Source organism: Nelumbo lutea, chromosome 2, assembly GCF_056320005.1.
Source record: "Nelumbo lutea isolate HS-2025 chromosome 2, American lotus-T2T, whole genome shotgun sequence".
Taxonomy (NCBI): Eukaryota; Viridiplantae; Streptophyta; class Magnoliopsida; order Proteales; family Nelumbonaceae; genus Nelumbo; species Nelumbo lutea.
The window spans coordinates 96653264-96671287 of record NC_142685.1 but is presented as its reverse complement, the minus strand read 5'-3'; positions in this window follow the sequence as shown (position 1 = coordinate 96671287).

The following is an 18024-nucleotide window of genomic DNA, read 5'->3' as shown; positions in this document are numbered from 1 at the left end:
GTGAGTAATTGATTGGATCAATTCTTCCATTTCATGTGATGTATGGATGTATGATGTGTTGCGACCATGGGCCTTAAGCACTTGGCCCATGATGATTCGATAGTGGCACTTGCGCACACCATGGATGAATGTACATCATTGCCATGGTGTCCCTTGGGTCATTGTATGACTCCTTCCCTTCGTGGTGCGCCCCATAACCCTGAAAGGGGTCGCGTACGGAAACCTTAGCTGAATTGGGCCACCAGAAATCTGACTTTACAAAAGTCAGTGGGAGCCACTTTGGTTTGACCTAAATTAAATAGGGCATATTTTTTGTTCCCTCCAGCAATATGAGTGCATATGATAGGGAGATTCATGTGATGAACTCTCTAAAGGCCTTCCGTCATTAGCACGATGATGGGTCCTTCAGTAATGAGGAAACACACCATAAAATTGGGTTATCCATTTGCTGTTGGGTTTGTTAGAATGTTTCATAAGATGATAGGGGCATCATAGACCGATGTGGGAGGGGCTTCACCAGAAAATGGGAACTCTCTCATGGTACCTTGGAATAACTTGAATATGATGGGTGAGCACTCACTGGATAGAAAGATTTACCCTAAAATGGCTATGAACCTTGTCTGACAGAGGCCAAAGGGAAAACTCATACGATGAGTGGATATGATCCTTCACAGAAAGGTGGTGGGGTTATGCAGCTGAAACAGTTGGCTCTACGCACCCTATGTGATTTCCCACATTTCTAGATACATTTTGTCATCTCCGTCACTGAGAGAGGAGGGAAATCTCAAAGATGAACAAATGGAAATAGAACATATATTAAAAAACATATCTATGTAAGCAACATGAATCAAACTAAGGTTGTGGACTAACATTTTGCTGTTTTACTAGAAAATGGCAAATGGTCAATTTGCATAGCTTCTCGATGATAATAAGCTTAAGGGCCCAAACTATGCCGACTGGTACAAAAATCTTATGTTGGTCATGGCTTCTGAAAAGTTAGATAAAGTGGCAAAGAATCCTGCACCGGAATGTCTGGGAGATAGGGTTTTAGAAGCATGTGTATATACCTCTATATACCATTCTACTCACCAAAAACCTTATTGGATAGTCTAAAGACTATGTACGAAGAGCAGAACCGTTCTACTCGCCAAAAGGTCCTGAAGTAGTTCATGACCGTGCAGATAACTAAGGGACAGCAAGTTCATGACCATTGTCTTCGGATGATGGGTTACATAAACGAGCTGGAGGCCCTTGGCTCCAGGCTAGATCTGGTCACACAAATAGATGCCATTCTTAACTCCTTGCCTCCATCCTTCAGTCCATTCATTATGAACTAATAGCTATGATTATAACCTTATCAAGTGCACTAGTTATCAAGTAGTATAAAAATATTGTTCCCACGAGGATTTAACAAAATAAGTATTAGAACTACAACCTTTCCTAATTATTTGGAGAATCGAATTTTAGATTTAAGAATTAAAGCTACTGAAAAAAAATAGATAACAAGAACAAGATTACCAATACTGAAGTGTGCATCGATTGACTGAATTCGCTAGGACCTTTGGTATGCCTAACCATTCCAATGAATAGTAATATAAGAGATTATCCAAGATAATTTGTCATTCCCATAAGCTAAAATTTTTCCAATTTTATTCAATATTCTTTCTCAGGATATATCAAAACTACTTCTATCAGGTAAACACTCGATCTCTCGACTAGAGTTCTCAAGATAGAAATGCATTAAGTTCAAGGAAAAACTATTACATTCAGATGAATCATGTGTATATACTCTTATATACCATTCAATTCACACCATGATTATTTGGTATGCTATATGAATTCCTCTCTCGATTCATTCACATAAACCTAATCAATTAAGAGATGGTCACTCCTAATAGCATTAAGCAAGATAACTCATAGACTATATGGAAATCATGATCTTGGAAAAATCAGAATAAAAATATATTCATTGTTATGATTAGGCTTTCCATAGCCCTAACTACAAATAAATCAGTTCATACTAGAGGAAATAAAGCAAACAATAGGAAAGAAAGAACTCATGGTGTCACCCTTGGAGCTGAGATTTCCACTTCTCCTTTCCGCCACCTCCTTCTTGCAGTCTTCTTGCTTGATAGATTGGTTGCTCCTCTGCTTCTTGATACCTCTCTAGTCCACCCTCCATCCCTTTATATAGCTTAAAGGGGAGGGGGTGGTCTCCAACTCTTTCTTGGAGTTTATCTTTCAAAAATAGAAAGTCTTAGTCTAAACCTACTCTTATATCTTTATCTAGTGAGCTCAATCTCTTTATCTTTCTAGGATTATATCACAAATTTAAATCTGGTGGACTCTTCTCAGTTTCTTGTTCTTGCATTCGTATTAGGCTTCCTCTGTGAATTGGGCTGTTGCAAGGCTTTTCTACAAGTTGGGCTTCAGCTGCGAATTGGGCCTTCATACGAATTTGTCTTGACTTCAGGCCCAGATTTGACTTCGATGTAGGCCGAATCTGCGAAAGCCAAAAACATGAAAGTTGTAGCTTTCTCTCTTATCCTTCTAGTGGGTCTTGAATCAGCCCAATCGGATCTCGGATATGAGAGTTAATCCCAGATTATTGAACGGTGCCGAAACTATGAAAAATCATCCGATTTGCCTTGCTTTTCTCCTGATGCCTTCTTTCATGCCCTGAACCGAAATACAAGAAATATGAGTCCAAATAAGTACTAATTCAGTATAAAAGACTGAATATTTGGGGATAAAAATATGATAAATTTTATTCTCATCATGAACTATAACATGAACAAGCTGAACGTCAACTTGCTAGAGCTCAACAATATGTTGCAACGAGCCAAAGAACTGATTAGGAAGGATGAGCCGATAGCCATGCTTGTTGAAACTAGCAAATCTGGAAAAAAGAGGAGGGCAAAGAGAAAGCTCCAGAAAAAGGCCACCAAATCTAAGAAGCGAAAGAAAGACAAGGCATCAGATGCCTATCACTTCTGTAAGCAGGCCAACTACTGTTAGAGGAACTGTATTGCCTACTTGGAATCTAAGAAAGGTAATTTTGAAACTTTTGTCATAGAGACTAAATTGTTAGTTACTTCTGTGTCCTGGTGTGTTGACTCTGAGGCTTCAACTCATGCATGTAATTCACTGTAGGGGTTCAAAGTAAGCGGAAGGCTGAGTGAAGGGGAAGTGACACTTTACTTGTGAACTTCTGCAAGTGTTGTAGCTATGGCAATAGGAACCATAGAATTAGTCTTTGTAGAAAGAATTTTTGTACTTAAGAATTGTCTTTATGTTCAAAACTTAAGAAGAAATTTGATTTATGTTTCCAAACTGTGTGCTAATGGATATACTGTCAATTTTAGTAATATGATTACTATTAAAAGGAACAATAAATTCATTGCATTGCAGGGAACTAGAGAATGGTCTCTATGTTCTACGTCCTTCTCTAGAAACTAACTTAACTGAAACTACGTCGGTCGAAATCCCCAAGAAAAGAAATTGTGATATAATTAGTCCCACGTGCCTCTGGCATTACCGACTTGGCCATATCGGTATTGACCGAATCACAAGGTTGGTAAAGGATGGTCCTTTGGATTTTCTAACCGTAGAAGATCTTCCCACTTATGAGCCTTGCCTTTGAGGTAAGATGACAAAATGGTCATTTAATGGTAAGCCTGAAAGATGTAAAGGCACGCTTGACCTTATACATACTGATGTATGTGGTCCCCTGAGTGTTAGGACCCGTAACCAACACGTGTATTTTATCACCTTCACTGATGATTACTTGCAGTATGGTTATGTGTACCTAATGAGACAGAAGTCTGAGTCCTTTGAAAAGTTCAAAGCGTTTAGACAAGAAGTCGAGAAACAGTTAGGGAGAGAAATTAAGGCCCTTCGATCAGATCGAAGTGGCGAGTTTCTCTCTGACGAGTTCAATGACTACTTGAAGGCCAATGGGATAATATCACAATTAGCTCTTCCTACTACACCACAACTTAATGGTGTTTCAAAGAGGAGGAATAGGACCTTGTTGGACATGGTCCGGTCACTTCTCATACGCTTAGAATTTCCCACATTCTTTTGGGGATATGCATTAGAGACTGCTATCTACGTGCTGAAATGGGTTCCAACTAAATCGGTTATGAAAACTCCATACGAACTTTGGACTGGAAAGAAACTAAGTGTCAGACACTTGAAGATTTGGGGTTGTCCTGCACATGTTAAAAGAATGAGTGCAGAAAAGTTGGAATCCAAGACCAGTTGTTGCCTATTTGTAGGCTACCTAAAGGATTCGGTGGGCTATATATTCTATGACCCAAGTGGGCAAGTTCTGCAATTGAAATGCCTAGTTCTTAGAGACCGATTACATCCTAGACACCCAAGTAGTGACTAACCTAGAAGATCTACCCGGGCATCTAGGCCACCAGTCCGTTTTGGTCATGACCAGGATAGTTACCTAGTGGAAGCCTTGACTAATGAGGAGGATCCCGTGACTTACTTAGAAGCAATGTTGGACATAGATTCCCAGAAGTGGGTGGAGGCCATGAGAGCCGAGATGGACTCGATGGAGGCCAATGAAGTCTAGACTCTAGTAGATTTGCCTTTCGGGGTAAAAGCAATTGGTTGCAAATGGATCTATAAGAGGAAGAAGGGCCCAGACGACAAGGTTGAGACCTTCAAAGCTCGTTTAGTGGTGAAAGGGTATACTAAGAAAGAGGGCCATCGATTATGAGGAAACCTTTTCACCCGTGGCCAGGCTTAGATCCATTAGGATCCTGCTAGTTGTAGCAGTATACCATGACTACGAGATTTGGCAGATGAATGTCAAAACCGCGTACCTGAATGGAGATCTTAGTGAAGATATCTACATGCAGCAGCCACAAGGCTTCATTGCTGCTGGTCAGGAACACATGGTATGTAAACTCAATAGATCCATATATGGACTTAAGCAAGCTTCTAGGAGTTGGAACATCCGTTTTGACTCTGTCATCAAATCATTTGACTTTGAGCAGAATTCGGATGAGCCCTGTGTTTACAGGAAGTCCAGTGGGGATACGGTCACCTTTTTGGTGTTGTATGTGGATGATATCCTACTCATCAGGAATGATGTAGGAATGTTGACTTCGGTCAAGGTGTGGCTTTCGCAGCAATTCTCCATGAAAGATCTTGGAGAAGCCTCCTATATAATGGGTCTTCGACTCAATATAGATAAATCGAAGTGGATAATTGGATTATCTCAGGCTGCTTATTGATAAAATTGTCAAAAGGTACAACATGGAGAACTCCAAGAAAGGAAACGTTTCTTTCATGCACGGAGTCACTCTCTCCAAAAAGATGTCTCCCAAGACTTCTGAGGAGATTGAGGGCATGAAAGATGTTCCCTATGCCTCAACCGTTGGGAGCATCATGTATGCCATCCTGTGCACTTGCCCTGACATTGCTCAAGCGGTGAGTGTGGTAAATAGGTTCCAGGCCAACCCAGGGCAGGAGCATTGAACTACTGTGAAAAACATAATCAAATACCTTCGAAAGACAAAAGAGTTTTGTCTGGTATTCGATGGTAGTTCACTACAAATTCTAGGGTATACTGTTGCCAATTTCCAATCGAATCTAGATGATAGAAAGTCTACATCTGTGTATGTTTTCACGATAGGATCACGTGTTGTTTGCTCGAAAAGCAGCAAACAGGGGTCCACGGCAGACTCCACGACCAAAGCCGAGTACATAGCCACAAGTGAAGCTGCCAAAGAAGCCGTGTGGATGAAAAAGTTTATTCATGAATTAGGAGTGGTTCCGTCCAACACCGAACCAGATCTGCTTTTTTGAAAAAGTTCATTCATGAAAAAGTTCATTCACTAAAACATTCCCTGTTTTAGAAAAACAACTTTTTCAATGATCAATCTTGAACAAAGAACTGAACCAGATCTGAACTAAATCAGTAGGAGTGGGATGTACTTGATATAGAGAAATAGTATCTCTCAACGAAGGTGTTCACACCCAAAGAAAAACTCCAAAGACTGCTCCCACTGAATATGACACAGTGTAGGGTGGAGCAGAATCAGTAGTGTTCGTCAAACGAACCAAATTCTTTAGAAAGAATTCGATGGAGGCAGTGAGCACAACTTCAGATCAGCCTTTCTCCAAAGACTGATATCAAGAACAATTCTTGATCTTCTCCTACAATGGAGATTGAACTGGTAGTACGACGGCAACTAGAGGAGAACACAAGAGCAGAAGATGGCGTAATTGTCTTCTCTCTTGGTAATCTGAGATCAGATCTCTGGATTCTTGGATGGTAAAAATTGTTCTCCCTTCTCCTCCTTTTATAGACTTAAAGAGAGCTCTTAATCTCATTAGGATTTTCCTAATCCAAATCAGTATTTGGATAAGGAGTTCTCTTTAAGAGATAAGGAAAAATCCTTATTTTATCTGTAGATTAGATTAGCTCTCTCCTAATCTCATTAGGAGGTTTCTAGATTCAAATCTTTATTTGGATCTGGACTCTTTGAGTGGATAGGGATAAGACCCTATTGTATCACCTAATCTAATCTCAGATCCGCCCCCTTCTTTAACTGATTAAATTAGCCTAGTTCGAAATGGGCTTTAGGCCCAATAAGTCTTAAGTGCTCAGTATGCTTCCAAACAACTGCACAATTGGGCTTCTTTGTATGGTGTGGGACCTAAACATTGATCTACACATCAACCACATGGGTTCGACCCAGCCTCTGTTACAAGGCCTGGCCGAATTCACTGAAAAGACAGTGAACCCTCTGAAGCCCATCACATGGACTCCTAATGGGCCCAACACTTACACTAAGTGGTCCTTGGACCAAGCCACCTTATAAAAACCCAGGGATTGTGGGCAGATGCAAGATTAGCCCATCAGATATAACCCTCAATGGTCTTACACTTAACCTCTCAGCCCATAATGATCAAATACTGGCCGACAAGAGAGGACCTCTCCCTCGGCTGTAAGGAACAGTGTTGCACTCTATACTCAAATGGATCCTGGGAATTAAAACCTTTTGTAAATGTTTAGAAACCATAATATATATGTATATCTTTATATAAATATATTTTGCAAAACAAAATTCCAACGATTGAAATCAACTACTAGCAGTTTAGGTTTCCATCAGAGAGAGTGCATCCCCAATCATTACCTTTGTCCGACAAAGGGGCTGATCCTATCACTATGATCACTCACTCAGATGAATTCATGGACTGCCTCAACATACCCAGGTTTTGACCCCTGCTAAGGATCTCACTGATTGGCATTTCAAAGACAACCCAATCCGACATCTAGTGTAGTATCATAATCGAGTCTAGGGGTCAGGTGTAACATTCCAATTTTGATCACCAAGGCCCAGGGCAATGCTAGAATTCTGGTATGGTTCAAGGTTTCAAGCTGAACCCACACTCCATGTACCTCAGGTCTCACCCTGGCAGCTGAGACAGGCCACCCTAACCAACTTGGCGGCACATCAGTGTCAGCCTTATCAAGATAGGTCTCCCCAGACCAACTCACTGGCTGTGAACATTCTATACTAACACGAGTCTCATTATGTGTCCAGTTTAAGGGTATTACATAGAAACACACCACATAACATGAATCAAATATGTACTTTATTCATTTATAATAAATGTCATAAGTACATCAAACTGATTGGAGCTAAGGGCATACACTGTCTCACAACTAGCACTTGCACCTAGGTCCAATCTGGTACCAGTCGGAGTCCTAGACTTTCCACGTTTTTCATGAACACTTTCTGTGTCTGTGGCTTAGTTAATGGGTCTGCCACATTCTCCGCTGATGCTACCTCTTAACTTCAATCTCCCGTAGATCCAGTGTTGTCACACAACAGTGGAATGGGTGATGTGCTGAATTCCAAATTCAAGAATGAACACCTTCATTCATTAGGTAGCGTCACTTACGGCAATGTGTTCGGCTTGGGTTGTGGACTATTATTTTGCTACTTAGGACCCCTGTTTGCTGACATTCAGGAAATAACACATGATTCTAACGTGAAAACATACCCAGATGTAGACTTTCTATCATCTGGATCCGATTGGAAATCGGCATCTGTATACCCCTGGATTTGTAGTGAACTACCATCGAGTACCAGGTAAAACTCTTTTGTCATTCGAAGGTACTTGAGTATATTTTTCACAACAGTCCAATGCTCCAACCCTAAGTTGGCCTGGAACCTGCTCATTACACTCACTACCTGAGCAATGTCAGGACGACTACATAGCATGGCGTACATGATGCTCCCTATGGCTGAGGCATAAGGAGCGTCTTTCATGCCCTCAATCTCCTCAGAGGTCTTGGGAGACATCTTCTTGGAGAGAGTGGCTCTGTGCCTAAAAGGAACGTTTCCTTTCTTGGAGTTCTTCATGCTGTATCTCTTGACTATTTTGCTAATGTAAGCAGATTGTGATAATCCTATTATCCACTTCGATCTATCTCTATAGAATCAAAGACCTAGTATATAGGAGGCTTCTCCAAGATCTTTCATGGAGAATTGTTGTGAAAGCCATACTTTCACCGTAGTCAACATTCCTACATCATTCCTGATGAGTAGAATGTCGTCTACATACAGAACCTAGAAAGTAACCTTGTCACCACTGGACTTCCTGTAAACATAGGGCTCATCCGTGTTCTTCTCAAAGTCAAACACTTTGATAGTAGAGTCAAATCGGATGTTCCAACTTCTAGAAACTTGCTTAAGTCCATATATGGATCTATTTAATTTACATACCATGTGTTCCTGACCTGCAGCTATGAAACCTTGCGGTTGCTACATGTAGATATCTTCAGTAAGATCTCCATTCAGGAATGCGGTTTTGACATCCATTTGCTAAATCTCGTAATCATGGTATGCTGCTACATCTATCAGGATCCTAATGGATTTAAGCATGGCCACGGGTGAAACAGCTTCCACATAAATGATGCCTTCTTTCTAAATATACCCTTTCGCCACTAGATGAGCTTTGTAGGTCTCAAACTTGCCATCGGGGCCCTTCTTCCTCTTATAGATCCATTTGCAACCAATTGCTTTTACCTTGGAGGGTGGATCTACTAGAGTCCAGACTCCGTTGGCCTCCATTGAGTCCATCTCATCTCTCATGGCCTCCACCCACTTATGAGAATCTATGTCCAACATAGCTTCCGCGTAAGTCACGGGATCCTCCTCACTAGTGAAGGCTTCCACCAGGTAACTATCCTGGTCATAACCATAACAAACTTGTGTCCTGGATACTTGGGTGGACTTTCTAGGTTGTTCACTACCTGGAACTTGTGGGGCATCTCCCACTGCTCCTGAGCTCTCCTCATCAAAAACTATTTCTTGACAACGGGTGTCTAGGATGTAATTAGTCTCCAAGAACTATGCATTTCGGTTGTAGAACACCTTCTGCTCACTTGGGTCATAGAATAGGTAACCCATAGAGCCTTTTGGGCAGCCTATGAATAGGCAAAGGCTGGTATTGGATTCCAACTTGTCCACACTCGTTCTTTTAACGTGCGCGGGACAACCCCAAATCTTCAAGTGTCTTACACTTGGTTTCTTTCTGGTCCAAAGTTTGTATGAGTGTTCAGAACCGATTTGGTTGGAACTCAATTCAGCATGTAAATTGCAGTCTCTAATGCATAACCCCAAAAGGATGTGGGCAACTCTGAGTGTATGAGAAGTGACCGGACCATATCCAATAAGGTCCTATTTCTCATCTCTGAAACACCGTTAAGCTGTGGTGTTGTAGGAGGAGTCAATTGTGATACTATCCCATTGTCCTTCAAGTAGTCCCTGAATTCATCAAAGAGATACTCGCCACCTCGATCTGATCGAAGGGCCTTAATTTCTCTCCCTAATTGTTTCTTGACTTCTTGTCTGAACTCTTTGAAATTTTCAAAAGATTCAGACTTGTGTCTCATTAGGTACACGTAACCATACCGAGAATAATCATCGATGAAGGTGATGAAATACACGTACTGGTTACGAGTCCTAACACTTAGGGGACCACATATAACAACAATATGTATAAGGTCAAGCGTGCCTGTACATCTTTCAGGCTTACCGTTAAATGGCTGTTTCATCATTTTACCTTGAAGGCAAGGCTCACAAGTGGGAAGATCTTCTACAGTTAGAAAATCCAAAGGACCATCCTTTACCAACCTTGTCATTCGGTCAACACTGATATGGCCAAGTCGGTAATGCCACAGGCATGTGGGACTAACTATATCACGGGTTATTTTCTTGGGGATTTCAGTCGACGTAGTTTCGGATATGTTAGTTTCTAGAGAAGGATGTAGAACATAGAGACCGTTCTCTAGTTCTCTGTATGTGATGGATTTATTGTTTCTTTTAACAGTAATCGTATTACTGAAAAAGACAGAATATCAATCCGCACACAGTTTTGAGACAAAAATCAAATTTCTTCTTCAATTTTGTACAAAAAGACAATCTTTATGTACAATAGTTCATTCTCTAAAAAGTAACTCTACGGTTCCTATCGCCGTAACTGCAACATTTGTAGAAGTCCCCAAGTAAAGCGTAACTTTTCCTTCACTCAGTCTTCTGCTTACCTTGAACCCCTATAGTGAGTTACACACATGAGTTGAAGCCCCGGAGTCAATACATCAAGACGCAGAAGCAACCAACAAATTGGTTTCTATGACACAAGATTCGAAATTACCTTTATTGGATTCTAGGTAGGCAAGACAATTCCTTTTCCAGTGGCTGGCCTGCTTGCAGAAGTGGTGGCCTTCTTCTGGGACTTCCTCTTTGCCCTCCTCTTCTTGCTCAATTTGCCTACTTCAACAAGCATGGCTATGGGCTCATCCTTTTTAATCAATTCTTCGGCTCTCTGCAACATATTGCTAAGTTCCTACAAGCTAACATTCAGCTTGTTCATGTTGTAGTTCATGATGAATGGATTAAAGGATGGAGGCAAAGAGTTAAGAATGGCGTCTATCTGGGTTACTAGATCTAACCTGGATCCAAGATTCTCCAGTTCGTTAATGTAGCCCATCATCCGAAGACAATGGTCATGAACTTATTGGCCCTTGGACATTTGCACGGTCATGAACTATTTAAAGACCTTCTACCGAGTAGAACGGTTCTGCTCTTCGTACATCATTTTTGGACTGTCCAATATGTCCTTAGCGAGTTCGATCTGCTCAAACTGCCTATGTATCAGATTGTCTAGAGAGGCGAGGACATAGCAGTGGGCTAGGGAGTTTTTCTCCTCTCATTCTTGAAAGTCACTTCTTCAGGCCTCAGAAGCCCTATCTCCCAAACGTTCCAGGGCAGGATTCTTGGCCACCTTATCCAATTTTTTAAAGGTCAAGACCAACATGAGGTTATGATACCAGTCGGCATAGTTTGGGCTCTTAAGCTTGCTGTCATCCAAAAGCTTAGAAAATTGTCCGTTTGCCATTTTCTGATAAAAGAGCAAACATCAGTCCATAACCTAATTTGATTCATGTTATCCACATAGATATGGCTTTTAGTATATGTTTCATTCCCATTTGTTTATCTCTGAGATTTCCCTCCTATCCCAGTGACGGAGACTGCGAATCGTCTCTGGAAATGTGGGAAACCACATAGGGTACATGGAGCCAACTGTTTCAGCTGCAAAACCCCACCACCTTTCTGTGAAGGATCATATCCACTCATCATATGAGCTTTCCCTTTGGCATCTGTCAGACAAGGTTCAGAGCCATTTTAGGTTAAACCTTTCTGTCCAGTGAGTGCTCACCCATTATATTCGTGAATGCCAAGGTATCGTGAGAGAGTTCCCATTTTCTAGTTAAGCTCCTCCCACATCGGTCTATGACGCCCCTATCATCTTATGAAACATTCTGACAGATCCAACAACAAATGGATAGCCTAATTTTATGGTGCGTTTCCTCATTACTGAAGGACCCATCCTCATGCTTATGATGGAAGGCCTTTAGAGAGTTCATCACATGAATCTCGTATCACATGCACTCATATTACAGGAGGGAATAGGAGTTATGCCCTAGGTCAATTTAGGTCAAACCAAAGTGGCTCCCACTGACTTTGATAAAGTCAGATTTCTGGTGGGCCCTTAACGGCTAGGGTTCCACACGATTTCTTTTCAGGGGAGTGGGGCCCACCACTGAGGGAGGTCATCCAATGACTAGGAGGAACACCATGGCAATGATGTGCATTCAGCCATGGTGTGCGCAAGAGCCGTTGTCGTATCTGCATGGGCCAAGTACTTATGGTCCATGAACGCAACACATCACACATCCATACATCACATGCAAGGAAGGAATTGATCCAATCAATCAATAATTGTAAAGCCCATTAATAAAGCCCAGAAATAATTATAATATTACTAATTAATATTATCTAGGTATATGGGCTGAATAGCAGTTAGCAGTTCGGCCATATAGCTTTCTTGCAGTTATTGGGCTTTTGCAGTTTTAACCCTTTAAAACTAGGCTTTACAGGTATAGACCAAATTAAAATTTCCAATTAAATATCAATTCCAGACCCAAGAGTGGGAAAAAACATGGCTGAAAATAGCCCCCATCGAACCATAGATTCGGTCCAAACAGTTTGGTCCAATCTACTTCGAACCGGTTTGAGATCTGATCTTTAATTCAAGATTCAATTCAAGAAACAATCTAAAATTAAAAAAAATTTGATTAAAGACAATCAAGAATCAAACATAGGGTTGGTCGCATGACTCCCACCTGCAAAACAAAGGTTAGATCACAGTTTGTAGTTTCATAAACTACAAATCGTAGATAGCGATTTTCCCATCTGCGAAATCTCCTTTGGCGTCGCCATCTTCGATCAAGAAAATAAAATAAATAGAAAACCTAATTTCTATTAATATTACAACTGATCGAATCCTATACATTCAATCTAGAAAATAAAAAAAAAATTATTTACAGATAAAAAAGAATAGAACTGCCAAAATTACGCAAATATCCTACGCCAATCAAGATTTCGATCTCCATGGTACGAACAACCCATAAAATCAAGAAAATTATAAAGAACCATTCTAAATAAATTTTTTATTCATAAAGATTTAATTTCAGATCATTTACCCTTCATTTGGAAACAAATTTTCCAGAAAAACTTAATCTGTGCAAATCGAGTAGAACACCTTCTGCCCATTTGCGTAGGTTCAGATCTGATTTAATTTGGTTCAAGATTTGAACCATGGCCCTGATACCACTAAAGGGATGAGAGATCCATCATATGGATGGCCAAACTTTGCAGGTAGGTAGGGCAAAATTTCAAAAGTTTCTCTCTCTCCCATTTGGGAATCACATTCCCAATTTTAGAAAAACTGCTTTTTCAATGATCAATTTTGAACCAAAAATTGAACCAGATCTGAACTAAATCAGTAGGAGAGAGATGTATTTGATACAGAGAAATACTATCTCTCAACAAAGGTGTTCACACCCAAAGAAAGACTCCAAAGACTGCTCCCACTGAAGATGACACAATGTAGGGTGGAGCAGAATCAACAGTGTTCATCCAACGAACCAAATTCTTCAGTAAGAATTTGATGGAGGCAGTGAGCACAATTTCAGATTAGCCTTTCTCCAAAGACTGATAACAAGAACAATTCTTGATCTTCTCCTACATTGGAGATCAAACTAGTAGTATGGTGGAAACTGGAGGAGAACGCAAGAGTAGAAGATGGCGTAGCTGTCTTCTCTCTTGGTAATTTGAGATCTGATCTTTGGATTCTGGGATGGTGAAAATTGTTTGCCCTTCTCCTCCTTCTATAGCCCTAAAGAGAGCTCCTAATATCATTAGGAGTTTCCCAATCCAAATCAGTATTTGGATAAGGAGTTCTCTTTAAGAGATAAGGAAAAGTCCTTATCTTATCTGTAGATTAGATTAACTCTCTCCTAATCTCATTAAGAGGTTTCCAGATTCAAATCTTTATTTGCATATGGACTCTTTGAGTGGATAGGGATAAGACCCTATCCTATCTGCTAATTTAATCTCAGATCCGCCCCCTTCTTTAACTGATCAAATTAGCCCAGTTTGAAATGGGCTTTAGGCCCAATAAGTCTTAAGTGCTCAGTATGCTTCCAAACTGCTGCCCAATTGGGCTTCTTTGTATGGCGTGGGACCCAAACATTGATCTACACATCAGCTACATAGGTTCAGCCCAGCCTCTGTTACAAGTCCTGGCCGAATTCACTGAAAAGATAGTGAACCCCCTAAAGCCCATCACATGGACTCCTAATGGGCCCAACACTTACACTAAGTGGTTCTTGGGCCAAGCCACCTTATAAAAACCCAGAGACTGTGGGCAGATGCAAGATTAGCATATCAGGTATAACCCTCAATGGCCTTACACTTAACTCTCAACCCATAATGATCAAACACTGCCCGACAAGAGAGAACCTCTCCCTCGGCTGCAAGGAACAGTGTTGCACTCTCTACTTACATGGATCCCGGGAATTAAAACCTTTTGCAAACGTTTAGAAACCATAATATATATGTATATCTTTATATAAATATATTTTGCAAAACAAAATTCCATCAATTGAAATCAATTGCCGGCAGTTTAGGTTTTCATCAAAGAGAGTGCATCCCCGATCATTACCTTTGTCTGACAAAGGGGATGATCCTGTCACTATGATCACTCACTCAGAGGAATTCATAGACTGCCCCAACATACCCAGGTTTTGACCCCCGCTAAGGATCTCACTGATTGGCATATCAAAGACAGCCCAATCCGACACCTAGTGTAGTATCATAATCAAGTCTAGGGGTCAGGTGTAACATTCCAGTTTTGCCCACTCATCACCAAGGTCTAGGGCAATACTGGAATTCTGGTCCGGTTCAAGGTTTCAAGCTGAACCTACACTCCATGTACCTCGGGTCTCACCCTGGCGGCTTAGACAGGCCACCCCTGAAAGGAGGGAGAGATCCATTGAATAGATGCCAAGAATGCAGCGGAATAGGTGGGCAAATTTCAAAAAATTTCTCTCCTCCTTCCAAACTGGGAATCGTATTCCCTGATTTTAGAATCAAATATTCAAGGATCCTACTCGAACCAAACCAAACTAGATCTGAACCAAGAACAAAGGGAAGGGTAGTACCTGGTACGGAGAATTAAAATCTCCCAACGTTGGTGTTCACACCCAAAGAAAGATCCATGATCCGCTCCCGCTGAAGATGACACAACGAAACTGGAGCAGAACCAACAATGTTCGTCCTACGAACCGAACACTTCGCAAGAATTCGCTGGAGGCTTAGAGCACCGAACCAAATCAGCCTTTCAGTAAAGACTGATATCAAGAACTGATTTCTTGATCATCCCTTCAGAGAGGTTCGAACCTTTTGCAGTAAAGGTGGCGGCGACTGGAGGAGAACCCTAGAGGTGAAAGTGGCGTGAATGCTGTTTTGACTATAGGGAAGGTGAGATCTGATGTGTGTTGCTCATTGTGACACTAGCAAGTGCACTAGCCGTTCAAGTAATAAAGTAGTGAGTGAAGTATCGTTCCCACGAGGATTTAGGAAACAATTACCAATACTAAATTGAACATTTCTTATCTGATCAACAAATAAATCAAAACTCTAATGAAAGCTAAGAAATCCTAAATTAAAATCTATCTAAATCATTGGTCCAATTGCCTTCAAATCAGGTTAGAAGAGTAAACAGTAAATGTCAATCTCAGAATTCAGCAATCTATCAATTTGGATCATTCGAATGAATCATGATTGAGCCTTGGTTTGGTGAAACCCCAAGGTCATGAACAGCATCTCTCAAGCGCATGTTCATCCTATGCATGAGTGACGGTTCTTCTATCTCTAGCAAGAATCTAATCCCCATGCATGCATTTCTTCAAACACTTCTAAGGCATCAATTCAAATCTGAATTGATCACCAACTGAATTGTGCAAGTTATCTCTAACCTTGCACTCAATTCAGTTCTTGAATAGTAGATCTGAATTCCTAGAGTCTCTCTCAAGCACTCTAGGAATTCTAAGCTGTAGATTAATTCGCCCAATCTGAAAATTGCAGATCTGAATTCTCTTTCAAGCAATTCAGATCTTGCAATCTCAGATCTGAGAATTCAGATCTGAGTTTTGAAGGTTAGTTGGCCGAATTAATCTACAATCACACCCTTATTCAAGAAACTTCAAATACAATGCATGACCATTTGAATGAATCAAAAAGAATTAGATTGCTGAACTGAAATTTTACAAGCTGAAATACATCAAGGAAGAATGGAAACAAGGAGAAAGAAGAAAGAACATATAACTAAGAAACTGAATTCAAATCAAAAGAGAATGAAACTACAAATGATTTATTACAGAAGATCTTTGAATCACAAACTCTCAATTCGAACTCACCTTCTTCTTCTAGCTTGCTTGTCTTGAACTTCCTTCAGCCCTTCTTCTTCTTCTTCCTTGCGCCTAGCCTTCTTCTCTTCTCTTCTCTTATCTCAAGGTGGCCGAACCTCTAAGAGTGGGAGAGCCTTCCTCTCAAGCAATTGAACAACTTTCTCCCCTCCTAGAGGCCTCCTTATATAGTTTTTCAAGGGGGCTCTTGCCCCTTCTTGAAGCCTCTAGAATGGGGTGTATTACACCCCTCATGAACCTTCTAAAGTGCTCCCTCATTCTCTTCAAGAAACTCTTAGAAGTTGCCGCCCCTAGCTCCCTTTGGGCTGCTATTTGGGCTACAACTTAGCTTGCTTTTGAGCTCATGTGGGCTACACTCTAGGCTGTTATTTGGGCTAAAAATGGGCTGGGCCGAAATTTCCTTCTTGCTAGGCTTCTTCCCTTGGATTTTTCAAAGAGTTTCACTTGCTCTTCTTGGGCCGAATGAAATTCTCTTGCTCTCATGGCTGGGCTGGGCTGAACTTGATAAATTTTGGGTTTTCTTTTCTTGCTTTTGCCTTCTTTTTGTTGATTTGGCTCCCCCTGAAATCTTTCTTGCAATCAAGCTAAAATAGGGCAAAATTTAATTAAACCATCATAAAATTTCATGCAAAAACCTCATAAAATATAGATAAATTGTAGGTTCATCAAGATCCTATCTCAGATTGTAGAAGTTGTAACTCCAAAACCCTAGGTCGAATTGTAATTGTTGAGAGTAGAATTTATCATATTTTTACCCCCAATTATTATGTATTTTATACCAAAGTAGCACCTAATTGGACTCATATTTTTGTTCAAGGCATGAAAGGAGGCATCAAGAGCAAAGAAAGACAAATCGGATGATTTTTTACAGTTTCGATATCGTTCAGTGATCTGGGCCTAACTCGCGTCTCCGAACTCCGAATAGGATGATTCAAGACCCACTGGGAAGATAAGAGAAAAAGCCACAACTTTCATGTTTTGGGCTTTCACAGATTCGGCCGGTATCAAAGTCAACTCCTGGCCCGAAGTCAGGGAAAAATCATAGGAAGGCCCAACCCGCAACTAAGAAGAATCCTTCCAGATCTAAATTCTTGATGTAATCTTAGAGAGATAAAGGGATCGAGTTCATTAGATTAAGAGATAAGATTAGAATTAGGATATGACTTTCCATTCTTTTAAAATTAACTTCAAGAGGAAGTAGGAGACCACCCCCTCCCCTTCAATCTATACAAAGGAGGGGGCGGACCAGCTAATAGCATGACTGAATCACTCACTTCTTGATTTGAATCAAGAAGAAAAGAAACAATCATCCAAGAATTTCCAAGAATTCAAGAAACGTGGAGGAGGAGATCAAGAATTCAAGAATCCCCAAGAACAAGGTGGCGGCAAGAAGAGGAGATCTCAGCACCATGGGCAACTTCAAGAGTTCTTTCTTTCTCTTTGTTTGCTTTAATTCATCCATCATGAACTGATTTATTTCTTGCTAGGACTTTGGAATGCCTAACCATGATAATGAATATATTTTTATCTCTATGATTTTTCCAAGATTGTGATTTCCATATAGTCTATGAATTATTTGCTTAATGCGATTAGGAGTGCCCATCTCTTAATTGATTCTTGTATATGAATGAATCGGGAGAGGAATTTAT